Source organism: Rhinopithecus bieti, unplaced genomic scaffold, assembly GCF_001698545.2.
Source record: "Rhinopithecus bieti isolate Rb0 unplaced genomic scaffold, ASM169854v2 scaffold_32012, whole genome shotgun sequence".
Classification (NCBI taxonomy): Eukaryota; Metazoa; Chordata; class Mammalia; order Primates; family Cercopithecidae; genus Rhinopithecus; species Rhinopithecus bieti.
The window spans coordinates 1,923,090-1,937,499 of record NW_016814432.1 but is presented as its reverse complement, the minus strand read 5'-3'; the positions used below and the strand labels follow the sequence as shown (position 1 = coordinate 1,937,499).

The 14,410-nt window shown below is 46.9% G+C and overlaps 1 pseudogene across 1 annotated transcript in view; it reads right to left on the bottom strand.

Annotated features, from left to right (window-relative positions):
- LOC108514228 (tubulin beta chain-like) overlaps positions 1–14,410 on the bottom strand; it is a 76,576-nt pseudogene that overhangs the window by 14,266 nt on the left and 47,900 nt on the right. Inside the window, exons 2-3 of the transcript XR_001881159.1 lie at positions 6,957–7,111; positions 4,533–5,127 (exon numbers count right to left, since the gene is read on the bottom strand). The product of XR_001881159.1 is annotated as a tubulin beta chain-like (transcript). The remainder of the gene's footprint in view (positions 1–4,532; positions 5,128–6,956; positions 7,112–14,410) is intronic.

The following is a 14,410-nucleotide window of genomic DNA, read 5'->3' as shown; positions in this document are numbered from 1 at the left end:
GTGCAGTGGCGCAATCTTGGCTCCCTGCAAGCTCTGCCTCCCGGGTTCACGCCATTCTCCTGCCTCAGTCTCCGGAGTAGCTGGGACTACAGGCGCCCGCCACCTTGCCCGGCTAGTTTTTTGTATTTTTTTAGTAGAGATGGGGTTTCACCGTGTTCACCAGGATGGTCTCGATCTCCTGACCTCGTGATGCGCCCGTCTCGGCCTCCCAAAGTGCTGGGATTACAGGCTTGAGCCACTGCGCCCGGCAAACTTTTTTATTTTTTAAGAGACAGTGCCCTACTCTGTTATCCAGGAAGGCGCGTGGTGGCATGATCATGGATTTCTACAAATTTGAACTCCTGGGCTCAAGTGATCCTTCTGCCTCAGCCTCCCAAGTACCTGGGATTATAGATGCAAACCACCACAACTGGCCAATACTTTCATTTTAGTTTTGTAGAGAGGAGGTCTCACTGAAAGGTTCTCCCCAAGGCCTGAAAACTTAAGGGAATGAATAACTCCTCCCTTCTCAGGCCCAGTCCCAAGGTGCAAGGCCCCTGTGCCAGAGTGTGTGTCAGCAAGACAGCAGAAGCCGCAAGAGAGCTGGCTGGAAGACACGTATCCCCGGAAGACCGAGAGAGGCTGTCTGGGTACCACGTAGCAGTTACATCAGACTGACTCAATTCTTGTTTACAGGAGACTATAAAACCCCTGCCCTGTCCTCATTTGGTGCTGAAGACATTTTAGGCCTCAGCCTGCCTGCACCCAGGCACTCATTAAAACAGTGTGTGGCTCCAAACCGCCTCGTGTTGTCTCTTGGCGCACTCTTGGGGTTTGAACCAATACAAGAACATTTTACTCACTATGTTGCCAGGCCAGTCTCAAACTCCTGAGCTCAAGTAATCCTCCTGCCTCAGTCTCCCAAAGTGCTGGGATTACAGGTGTGAGCCACTGCACCTGGCCCCAAGGAAATACTTTAATACCAATCAATGAAGCCCTTTTCTGATGAAAAGCTCTTTCAAGAATGTTTACATGGAGCCACAGACTTTTCCTGGTTGTAAAGAACCTAAAGATTGTAGATTTAAAATTAAAAGATATTCCGGCCGGGTGCGGTGACTCACACCTGTAATTCCAGCACTTTGGAAGGCCGAGGCGGGTGGATCATGACGTCAGGAGATCGAGACCGTCCTGGCTAACACATTGAAACGCTGTCTCCACTAAAATACAAAAAATTAGCCTAGCATGCTGGCGGGTGCCTGTAGTCCCAGCTACTCGGGAGGTTGAGTCAGGAGAATGGCATGAACCTGGAAGGCGGAGCTTGCAGTGAGCTGAGTTCACGCCACTTCTCTCCAGCCTGACAGAGTGAGACTCGGTCTCGAAAAAAAAAAAAAAATTAAAAGACATTCCTGTTTGGGTGAGGGAGAAGGGACAAAATGGAGGAAGGTGAACTAGATGGCACAGTCCCGACCGCTTCCGTGTTCTTCATCACCAACTTTTCCGCGCCCTGGAAAGTGCAGGACAACGGAGCATGCGCCAGGTGATGTCAATCCGAAGAGATGGAAACTTACCCGGCCACACCTACAGAGACGCCCCTATCACGCCCTTGTCCCGCCCACTGCCCGCCCCTTCCAGTACCAATGCATAAAAGTCCACCTCCGGCAGAGGCCGGTGCGACTTCCCTGGCCCCATTCCTGAGGACCGGAGAATCTCGCCGGAGAGTGTGTGCATATTTGCAATAAAAGGCTGCCGCTTTCTTATGTACTTTGGCCTCATGTTTAATTATTTAGCTCTCCTAAATTAAATTCAATTAAATTAAGACAGTTCCAAAATTATCATGGTTTATCTTTGCAGAATCCCTGACAGGAAGTTATATAGCTATCCTTGAACACCTCCCTTGACAAGGTGCTCCTACAGAGCTAGTTATTGCACACACGTGTGACAAGTAATTTACATGTGCATTTCATTAAATCCTCATAATACCCTTCTGAAGTGGCGACCATGATCACCGTTTTTTGGACAAAGAAGTTATGGCTCAGAGAGATTAAAATCCTTGCCCAAGGCCATAAAACAAGGAAGTAAAAAACATAACTTACTTTAGGAACACAGGTTCATCTTGTTCCAGAGGCTGTGCTGTTTCCACTCTGGGGTAGGCAGGACTCTAAGGTGGCCCAAGATTCACCTGGCTCATGGTATATACTGTTGGTAAAACGAGTCAAACTGTAAAATATTCGAAGAGGTTTATTCTGAGCCAAATATGAGTGACTAATGGCCCATGATACCGTCCTCAGGAGGTCTTGAGAACATGTACCCAAGGTGGTCAGGGTCCAGTTTGCTTTTATACATTTTAGGGACACACAAGGCATCAATCAATACATATAACATATACATTAGTTTGGTCTGGAAGGGCAGGACAACTGGAGGGAAGGGGCTTCCAAGTCATAGATAGATTCAACGGTTTTCTGACAATTGGTTGAAAGAGTTATCAATAGAAAGGAATGCCTGGGTTATGATAAGGGGTTGTGGAGACCAAGGTTTTATCATGCAGATGAAGCCTTCAGGTAGCTGGCTTCAGAGAGAATAGATTGTAAATATTTCTCATCAGACTTAAGAGTCTGTTCTATCAGCAATTCCAAAAGGGAGGAGGGAATGTAGAGACATGTCCAGCTCCCACTTCCCATCATTGCCTGAATTAGTTTTCAGGTTAACTTTGAATGACCTTGGCTGAGAGGAGGGTTCCATTCAGGTGGCTGGGGGGCCTTAGAATTTTATTTTGTTTTACAACACTCACCTTTTCCGGTTGTTCAATCAAGCATAAATCTAGGTACTGCTGTGACAGGATTTTCCAGATGCAGTTAAGTTTCCAAGACCTTAAGATAGAGAGATGATCTCATTGGCCTCCCCTAATTACATGAGCCCTTTTAAAGAAGAGGATTTCTTTTCTTTTTTTTTTTTTTGAGACGGAGTCTCGCTCAGTCGCCCAGGCTGGAGTGCAGTGGCACGATCTCTGCTCACTGCAAGCTCCGCCTCCCGGGTTCACACCATTCTCCTGCCTCAGCCTCCCAAGTAGCTGGGACTACAAGCGCTCACCGCCACGCCTGGCTAATTTTTTTTTGCATTTTAGTAGAGACGGGGTTTCACCGTGTTAGCCGGGATGGTCTCGATCTCCTGACCTCGTGATCTGCCCGTCTCGGCCTCCCAAAGTGCTGGGATTACAGGCTTGAGCCACCGCGCCCCGACAAAGAAGAGGATTTCTCCACACTTTGACAGAAAGGATATTTGAGTTTGGAAGCAGTAGAGACCCTTTCCTGATGACCTTGACGGATCAGCTAGCCCGCTATGGAGAGGGCCATGTGGCAGGGAACGGAAGGCAGCCCTTAGGAGCAGGAAGCAGCCTCTGGTCAAAGGCCAGCAAGAAAACAGGAACCTCGGCCTATGACCCTGCCGACCTGGACCCTGCTGAGCATGTGAACGAGCATGGGAGAGGCCCCTGAGCTCCCGATGAGTGCAGCCCTCCCAGCCCTGCTGGACTCCCAACCAGACCAACGGAAACTGTGAGGTGGTGTGTTAAGCTGCTGACCTTGTGGTAACCTGTGACAATAGCAAACTAGTACAAGATTTCTTCTTTGATGAGTGATGTAGGTCAGGTGCCCCAAAGCACACCCTGAGGCTAGGATCTGAGTGGAAGTTGATGAGGGCAGTGTCTGTCCTGGGAAGCGCTGGAAGTGCTGTAGGGAACAGAGCCAGGAAAGAGAAGGAAGCCAAGGGGCTGCCTCAGAACAGGTTACTGCTGCAGGTGGCAAGGGTTCAACCCAGGGGCATCTGTCAGAGAAGACGCAGAACTGCACTCTGCGTTGCCCCACCTGAGGGGAGGGGAACTCGCTGTTTAGCCTCCAGTCTGTCAGTAAATGGGGCCTCCTTCCAAGGGGTTTACCTTGCTGCACAAATGAGCCCTGGGGCAGGTCACAGTTTTTTTCAGTAAGAAGCCATCGGCAGGTCTGAGAAAACCATGGCCAAAGGCACAGAGTGGGTCCAACAGTGTCTGCTACAAAGGAGTTTGATGGGAAAGTCCTTGTATCTACTGACAGTGGCCTTCAGCCATTGGTCCTGCTGTGTCCCCTTAGCTGACACGTCTGTCTTCTGCAGCTGCCATTCAGATTCCTGTCATTTTCATGCTGCAGCAGTGCTCTCCTCACTAGCTAAGCATTTCCAATCCCTCTCTGGACCCACCATGAAGCAGGATTTTAAGTACTTTGTAATCTAGAGAGGCACTGGATTCAGAACTGAATGCAAAGGCCAAAGATGCTCTCACTCATCTAGTTGTTCTTGTTTGAAGGCTGGGAAGATGCAGGTCTGATTATGTCACCAATGGAGAGCCTCATCACACTGGTGACTCACAGGAAGCTGTCCTGGTTCTTTGTGCAGCTGCTGCAAAACATTTCACTTTCCCCGCCCCTCTCCTCTTAGTGTATGGATGCTAGGCAAGGGCATGTCATCTGCTGGGTGAGCTCGGGCACCGTGAGCGTGTGGTACTGCTGGCTGCTCCGCCTGGTAAGGGGCGCGAAGCCGGGCATGAAGAAGTGCAGGCGTGGGAAGGGCACCATGTTCACCTCCAGTTTACGCAGGTCTGCGTTCAGCTGGCCCGGGAAGCGCAGGCAGGTGGTGACCCCGCTCATGGTGGCCGACACCAGGTGGTTGAGGTCCCCGTAGGTGGGGGTGGTCAGCTTCAGGGTGCGGAAGCAGATGTCGTACAGGGCCTCGTTATCAATGGAGTAGGTTTCATCTGTGTTTTCCACCAGCTGGTGCACCGACAGCGTGGCGTTGTAGGGCTCCACCACCGTGTCCGACACCTTGGGCGAGGGCATGACGCTGAAGGTGTTCATGATGCGGTCCGGGAACTCCTCGCGGATCTTGCTGATGAGCAGCGTGCCCATGCCCGAGCCCGTGCCGCCGCCCAGCGAGTGCGTGAGCTGGAAGCCCTGCAGGCAGTCGCAGTGCTCGCACTCCTTGCGCACCACGTCCAGCACCGCGTCCACCAGCTCCGCGCCCTCCGTGTAGTGCCCCTTCGCCCAGTTGTTCCCTGCGCCCGTCTGGCCTGCAACAGAGAGAGTCCCTGCCGTTGAAACAGGGAAGGACTGCGCCGTCCCGGTGCTTGGGCACCGACAGGGAGGGCGGGAGGTGATGCCGTGGTGTGCTGTGAGCCAAAGGGGGGGCCGGGGAAACAGGCACCCACCAAGGGGCAGCTGAGCAGGTGCACTGGTACGTTTTAGGCCAGAGTAGCTACCGATCAATTGTAAAGATGTATATACATTTGGACTGGTTGTTCCATGTTAAATAGGTTCCTTCATGCACATGGTAGGATTCAAAGGGAACAAAAGGTATACATTAAAAAAATAAGTTACCTGCCGGGCGCCGTGGCTCACGCCTGTAATCCCAGCACTTTGGGAGGCCGAGGCGGGTGGATCACTTTAAGTCAGGACTTAGAGACCAGCCCGGGCAACATGGGGAAACCCCATCTCCACTGAAAATACAAAACTAGCCAGGCGTGGTGGTGGGGAGCCTGTAGTCCCAGCTTTGGGAGGCTGAGGCAGGAGAATTGCTTGGACCTGGGACCTGGGAGGTAGAGGTTCCAGTGAGCTGAAATGGTGCCACTGCACTCCAGCCTGGGTGTCAAGAGTGGGACTCCATCTCAAAAAAACAACAAAATAAAGTTCTCTCCTTTGGGCTTTCTGAATTTTGTACTATGTAAGTTTTCTCCTTTGGGCTTTCTGAATTTTGTACTATGTATCAAGTATTTTATTTTCAAAACTGACACTTTTCATGTTAATGGAGCCCATTAATCAACCAGAATTACTGTTGCAAAATGTTTGCAGAATCAATTATTTATTCTGCCCCTATAATTAAATACTAAGCACAGGAAGTAATTCCTGCCCTCAAATTCCTTCCAGGCCAGTTGAGAAAAGGAGCTTAATATACCTGAAAGACGTCTGTATTTTATGCAGAGTTCAAGTAACAAGAAAGAGACCTAGTCAGTCTGTTTTCTGCATAATGGTGCATTTTGCCAGACAGGCTTATGTATACCTTTACCTAAAAAATATTTGAATCTGAAAGATTGGCTCTTAAATTTAAAATCCTATTTTCATTTTATCTCATTTTAAAATGGAGTATTTCACTAGCGGAAGCATTTTTTCCCAGCTGTAAAATTACAGAGGTTTGTATGTCCATATGAACAGATGCACTTAAAGAGGAGTGGGAGGAACTAATTTTGCTTTTGCTTTTCTGGCACTACAAGTTTCACATAATGCAATGGCTTTCATACACTGCTGTCAACATTTGTATTTATGTATTTAGAGACAAGGTCTCGCGCTGTCACCCAGGGTGGCGAACACTGGCACCACCCGAGCTGACCGCAGCCTTGAACTTCTGAGCTTAAGTGATTCTCCCACTTCAGCCTCTTGAGTAGCAGGGACTACAGGCACAGGCCACTACACTTGGTTAATGAACATCTGAAAAAACTAGATACTTCTCATTCATGTTAAAGTTAACATTATTATTTTCATAAATCAAATAGTTGCATATAATTTTATTTTCTGGAAATAATATCACTTTAAAAAACACTTATTCTGTTAAATATATCGATAGAATATATTTAAAATCAGAAATGATTCCAATCAGTTGAAGTTGATTCTTTTAATTTCCTGTGATTACAGTGTTAAATAATGTTATCTACATACATATATATATATATAGCTTAGGGATGGACTCACAGCAGCATTCCATTCCAGCATCTGAGACAAAAGGAGAACAGGAGATTTTCTGCTTTTAAGAAAAAGGAGGTCCTGAGTGTGCTTAACTGTGGCAAACAGGCAGGACTCTTAGGAAACCATAAAGCGTGTTTTTCCAGCAGTTGGCATTTGAAATGAATATGCAACAAGCATACCTTTGTCACGTGCATGTTCCTAGAACATTTCATCTCCCACATCATGGAAAACAAGGATTCCTGGGCACACACATCCCGCTACTCACCAGCAGCCTCATTGTAGTACACGTTGATTCTCTCCAGCTGCAAGTCACTGTCTCCATGGTAACTGCCTGTGGGGTCGATCCCATGCTCATCACTGATGACCTCCCAAAACTGAAATGAAACAAGAACCACACCATGGCTCTGCATCCTGAATGTCACTAAGGATGGCCTTGTCCTCCTCCCATGTCCTTGGAACAGGGGCTTTTGTGGTCAGACAGTAAGTACTAGACAGAGAGCAAAGAGCTGCACCCCCTATTTCCTGCAGCAACCGCTGCTGAGGGGCTTGAAAATCTGCAGAGCATCGGCCATATTATGGCGATTAGACTGAAAGGCTGGGAGGGGCCCTGGAGGAGGAGGGGGCACAGCAGATGCCCTTCTAGGGAGAGGGTGGGGAGGTGGGGCAGGGGTACAGGGAGGCTCTGTCACCCCAGGCAGGGCTGAATGCCACTGCATCCGGGATGATTGATGGGTCGTGGCAGGACTAAGGAGAGGAGGGACCCACCTGTGGCTGCCTCCAGGGATCAAGCTCTCTTGATACAGACCCCAGGCACCCCTGCAACAATGCAGGTTTATGCCACCAATCTACATGCTGGCAGTGATCACCAGAGGGACTGAGTGGAAAAGAGCAGCAGGAGCCTGGGAGGGTGCCTGGGTGGCAGTGGAAGGAGCTGGCCATGGTGAGGGCGCTGGCTCCATTGTGAATTTGCAGTAGGGAGGGGTGGGGGGTTTTGTGGGCGACATGGCGGTTCTCAAAGAGACCACGTCCACCCGTGCACCAGTTTGGCTGCTGCCTCCCCTGCTGGGCTTGGTAATTATAGCCCCCACCCAGTGCTGTCACCTGCTGCCTTGGGGATGGGCAACAAGAGCATCATGGTATATGTCATCATGTCTAGACAGTGCCTGAGCAAGGGAGTTTATCTGACACCCTAGCCTGTGGGCGTCAGATGACCCTGTGGTCAAATAAATACAAATCCAAGCTGGGAGCGATGGCATCCGACTGGACTTGCGACTCTTCAGGAGGGCGAAGTGGGAGAGTTGCTTGAGCCCAGGAGTCCAAATCTAACCTGGGCAACAGGGTGAGACCCTGTCTCTTAAAAAAAAGGAAATCTTGACTTAGATAAAAAGAAACTAGGCCGGGCAAGGTGTTTCATGCCTGTAATCCCAGCACTTTGGGAGGCTGAGGCAGGTAGATCACCTGAGGTTGGGAGTTTGAGACCAGCCTGAACAACATGGAGAAATCCCATCTCTACTAAAAATACAAAATTAGCTGAGTGTGGTGGCGCATACTTGTAATCCCAGCTACTTGGGAGATGGAGGCAGGAGAATCACTTGAACCCAGGAGGTGGAGTTTGCAGTGAGCCGAGATTGCGCCATTGCACTCCAGTCTGGGCAACAAGAGCAAAACTTTGTCTCAGAAAAAAAAAAAAAAAAGGAAAAAAGAAACTAATCAAAAGGCTTATTGAAATACAGAGAATGCTCTGGTTTTATTAACCTGTGTACATCCAAAATTAACTAGATAAAGCTTTTCTTTAGTCGGGTGGGGTAAGCAGGACTTGCAGAAGCTTTGTTATGGAGGAGGGTAAATAGATAGGTGGCAAAATCAGGTCTCTTCAACAGGAAATATTTTTCTCTATATTCAGCCGATTGTGCAACTGAGCTGTTCAGGAAGACAGTGTGCCTCTGAGTGCTTGCATGAAAGGCAACATTTAGGGATTTATGGGTAAAAGCCTAATTAAAGTTTGGTCAAGCCAAAGTCGTTGGTAAAAAATTGGCAACTGTGAGCCCGTGGTTATTCTTTCATTGTTTCAGACAGACAAAATCTGTCCTTCAGTGCTGTTAGGGATGGAATCACCTTCATTGTAAGGTTGAAGCTGGTTCAATCAGGTCTCAGGGGTGGGCTGGCCTTCACGTTCTCAATGGCCTGGAAGATCTAGCTGTGTCATCTGCTGACTGTGTTCTAGAATGACAGGTGTTAGAGAGTCTTAGAGATCAGCATTTAAGAGAGGTATACCTAGCATATGTTTAAAATAATAATTATTAATCCTTTTTCCGTTTAGAAAAGAAAGTGCAGCTGACTGCTAGCACTCATTTAATTTTACATAAACACATGCTTTGAGGCCAAAGCAAATCTGACTGATTTTCAATGTGGAAGTAAAATATAAAAACTGTTTTTGAAGTTCTATTTCTAAACAGATCTAATATCAGAATCATCGGAATCATCTGAGCCATCTATTTTAGAAAAATTGGATTCATCACATGAGTCTTCAGCCAACAGCCATTTAATGATGTTAACATCATGCTTAGGAATGCTACATTTTCTAGGCTCTGACATTTTCAGTGATCAAGGATTACTATATTTTGTAAATGGAAATACCACTGCTAAAAATAGAATGCTATAAATAGAATAATGTCTTTTGTTTCCAATGTCAATATGCCAGAGAAATGCAAAAGTAATAATAAAACCAAGGTCTTTCTTGGCAATGTTATCTTAGGGTAAATGCTGCAGCCGGAAGTGCTGCCGGCGAGTGTTCTCAGGGTAAATGGGAAAAGGGTTAAAAGTTAAATGAGAGAGTAAGCAAGATTTGAGGTTTGAAGGAAGCTAGCCTAAAAGGCCTTGAGACGTTGGGCCTGGAGTGTCCTTAAACGGAAGCATAAGGATAATAGTGGCCATTTAATGCATTTCCTGGTTTGCAGTCTGAATATTTTTGGTGATGGCATAGACATCAGAGAGGTGTATGGAAACATATGCACATCAGTCACTTCTGATTGCACAATCGCAAGTGCCCTGTGGGAAGCTAGGATCATGTCCCATGCCAGTCAATTGTTGTGGGCCACTCACTGGATTTCTTTAATTCTCTGGTGATGATGTTAGTGTCTTTGGTAAGATTGTCCACAGTTCTGGTTGTTTCCTGAAACAGAGCATGGAGAATGTGGGAGCCTGGGTGAACTTACTAAGTGGCCCACTACCAGCAGCTCCAGACACAAAGCTTGTCCATCCATGACCTACAGCAGCATGAAGCCTTTCCAGTGTCCTTCCAACCTTTTAGCCTCTTGTTCTATGGCTTCTTGGGATCCTGATAAGGAAGGAGGGCCATAGTCTCTTTCTGGGGCTGGGATTCTGTGCCTTGGCTTGTAGATGTAAAGTTTTTGTAGATCTTTGGATTGTCTAGTGCCTGAAAAACATATCAGTGATAATCCAGTAGTAGTTAAGACAAGAAGAGAAGGCAGGCTAATTAAATATTTGAAAAGCACTAAGAAGATTAGCTAAATAACAGGATCTATTCCAACCAGCAGGCATGCTTTTTCCTTTCCTGTCCAGCCCCCTTCCTGTAGGAGACAATTTGTAGATCAAAGAGGTCATGTTCACTCAAAGCTTGCACTCCTGTTCAAGACCACATTCCAAATATTATGGCGCTTGGATATCCTTTTCAAATTGCCCTGAACCCACTTCCAATGCCTAATGGACCTTTCTCCCTGGGTCAGTCCTCCTGAGGGTAGGCTATGCCTGTAGTGTGCACCCCTAGAATCAAGAGGCGCTCCAGGGGTAGCTGCCTGTGAAAATGATGGAGTTTGGACGTGTAGTCTAGGATATCCACAAACATGCACCCAAACCACAGTAAAAACTGTGAACAACAAAGCTTATGTGAGCTTCACTAGTCAGTAACATTCTGTGTGTGTTGTCATATGTCGATATTGGGAAAGTAATGTGCCCTGACTCCACAAAAAAACACACACAAAAAAACATAACTCCCCTGGACTCCACTGTAGGCACTTTTCCCTTGGCTGGTTTTGATTTGTATCCTTTCCATGTAAAAAAAAAAAAAAAAAATCATTACTGTAAGTATAATAGATTTCAGTTAAGTTCTGTGACTCCTTCTAGTAAATTATCAAACCTAAGGGTGATCTTGGAGACCCTTGTATTTGCAATTGGTTTCAGAAGCAATAGTGGTCTTAATGACTGTTCCCTCTGACATTACAGGTCGCCAAAACACTTCACAATAGGTGTCAGAGGTGGGATTCACTGGCCCACCCTGACTTGCTGAAACATGTGATTTGAGAGGAAGAAGGAGGAAAGGGCTGGGGGTGATTAAAGGGTTGGCGGTGATGAACGTTTGATTATTGGATGGCCACAGGGTTGCCGATGGTATGGAATTAATGCTGTGCTGCAATTAGTTGCTGGAGGCAGAAGTTACCAAAGGAATTTAAAAATAATGGCTCCATTTCTGAGGAGATGGTACTGGATAAATAAGGAAATGAAAAGTAACAAGGAACAAGCTAGTACCAGTCTCCTGGTTATTGTTATCTGTAATAACTAAAATAAAAGTGAGAGTATTGGGATGGATCCTGAGGCTGACCTAAGCTTGGATTCAGGTGGGTCCAAGCTATAGCCACTCATGTCAGTGTTACCACCAGAGGGAACAGTTAAGCAGAACAAACCAATAACTAAGATGTGAAGGAGAATGGGGGAAGGACAGAGGAGAAAGTCAAGGGACTCATCCCAGCAGGGCAGAAATCCTTCAGTGGTTATTAATGGGATGAATACAGCAGACATTGATGGAGTGAAGACAAAAGTCTTAGTGCAGCACTCTCAGAAACTTTAGGGACTGATGGGAGCCCCTGCTTATCCCCCAGCAGTGAAGGGCTTTAATTAATTAATTTATTTTTGTTGAGACAGAGTCTTGCTGTGTTGCCCAGGCTGGAGTGCAGTGGCATGATCTTGCCTCACTGCAACCTCCACCTCCCAGATTCAAGCGATTCTCCTGCCCCAGCCTCCCAAGTAGCTGGAATTACAGGCACATGCCACCAGGCTCGGCTAAGTTTTGTATTTTTAGTAGAGACAGGGTTTCACCATGTTGACCAGGCTGGTCTTGAACTCCTGACCTCAGGTGATCTGCCTGTCTCAGCCTCCCAAAGTGCAGGGATTACAGACGTGAGCCACCATGCCCGGCCATGAAGGGCTTTAAATAAATCTGCTTTATTCACTTTAAACAAACTCTGCTTCATAGTTTGGAGGAATTTTAAAAGCCAGCAAGCAAGGATGACAATGAGAAACCTGATTCGGAATCCCCGAGACAGTAGTCCCGCAATCTAATCAGGATGAAGACTGAAAAAGGGCCTGAGTCCCTTGGCCCCAACTTCAGCTGGGGAACTGAGGGTGTATGCATGCATGTGGGTAAATGGTCAGCAGGTGGAGAGGAGACATTTCTAGGACTCCTTGACACAGGAGGCCCATGCACTGTAATTCCAAAACCTGCTGGAGTTCTAAGGGGCTATAGTTAGTTTGAGAGGATATGGGAATGAAATATTGAAGAAATTAAGTGAAAGTTTGGATGAAATTTGCAATGTCTGAACGGACTTTATGTGAAGTGGTGGTATCTCCTTTACCTGAGTTCATTAAGCAGATGGATATTGAGTCTGACTGGGGAATGCTTCCCTCACCTAGTATTATAAAACATTAAGCATGTAAATCTGCCCTTCAGCCAATATTGGTTGAACGATGCCAAAAACAGGAATGAAGAAAATTACCTGTGCCCATGCAGGTTGTTAATTTTACTAGAGTAATGATGGAGACAGATTATCTGTGCAATGTGCCTGTGTGGAGGGCAGGCTGGAACTTATGGCAGTAGTCTCTGAGAGCCATCCAGTGATGACCACTGGGATTTTTGGACTAAGAAAATTCCATTCAAAAGGCAATTAGTTACTAGCCTTCTACTGGACATTAATTGAAACTGCCTTATGACTGAAGGACATAAACTGATCTTAAAACCTGAAATATTCGAAGTGTCTTGGACAGTGTCAGAGAAACACTTTAATGGAGAAAACAGTGCTCAGAAAAGCTCCATAATAAAATGGAATTGGTTTATAGAGGATCATGGTACCAGGGGAATGTGAGGAGGAGACACTTGTGAGCAGGGAGCCTCTTCTCCGCTAGCATTGGCTTTGGAACCACCCGAGGAGCTGCTGGGCCCTACAACCAGTTGTTACCTAAAAACAACTTTTATTGATCAACAAAGAGCTACTTGGTTTATGGATGGCAGTTCCAATGTGAGCAGACAGCATCCTATTTGGAAGGCGCCATTCTGATTGAACAAGGTACAAACAAATCAGCTCAGTGGGCTGAGATGCATGCTGTTTGCCCCTATGTTTGAGTCTTTGCCGACTCATGGGCAGTAGCCAGTGGCCTGGCCATAGACTAAGCCAGGTGGCAATGGAAAGCTGGTTGCCCATATGGGGCACAGCCCTGTGGAAATGACTATGAGAATTTGAGGGCTACATTGAAGTAGGACATGTCAGCGCCCATCAGAATGCCCTTCCAGGATGAGAAAGTGGTTGGAATTGACAAGTGGGCATCCTGTGCACTTGCTTGGGCGGCCACCTGGGTTCATGGAATGAGTGGATAGGGGTAGTGGGGATGCTGCGGTGTAGACATGGCTGAATCCAGACACGTTCCTCTTGTGCTCTCTGAGGCACACAATAACAGCTGCTCAGTCAGCCAGCAAGAGAAGTAGAGACTGCAGATGGCAATGGGGCAGATTCTCCAGGGCAAGGCCCTGCACAGAGCTGCCAAGTTGGTCTGATGCTGATGTCCCCTGGGGTCTACAAATGGGTCCTGACAGGAATAGGCACCTGCTCTGGACTGGCTGTTGACCAGTGGTAGATGCAGATGTTCAAAATACTACACAAGGACTGGAATTGAAAATATTGCCCAATTTAGACCACTGAATCACATTGAAACTGCATTTGCAAAATTATTACAGTAAGAGAAATCTGACATAGCTGAGTCCGTCTGGCTTCTAACCTGTAAGCTGTCCTTGTTCATTCCTGGGCATAGGCTAAGCTAACCTAGAGAGGAATTTTGTTCATAGGTTAACCTTAAAGCAAGCATGGTAACAGCCCTTTCCAAAACTACACCCTCCTTGTTCAAGGATCAAATTACTTTTTTAACACTAATGAAAGGCCACAGATTAAGATTGGGAAGGGGTCTGAACTCTGCTAAGATACAGGCATAGTGAAACAATAACTAGCAATTGTTCTTGAGGGCATAAGAGTCATAACCTCCCCAGTTGCTCCTGTGGTTAACATCACTATTGTCAAACCCAAGACTGGTGTTCAAAACTCTGCATCCTGATGAACCAGCTGGCACCATCCTTAATGGGAAACTGGCTCAACTAGTTTTATGATCCCACACAGGAACTCAAGAACAGCAGGAAGACAGCTTCAGCCCTCTGTGATTTTATCCTCAACCCAACCAATCAGCATTCCCCGTTCCCTAGCCCCCTCCGTGCCAAATTGTCCTTTAAAAACCCTAGTCTCTAAATTTCTAAGGAGAGTGATTTGAGTAGTCAATTCTTTCCTTTTGGCCAGCCCTGTGATTGTTAAACTCTTCCCTCCCTCCCTCCCTCCCTTCTT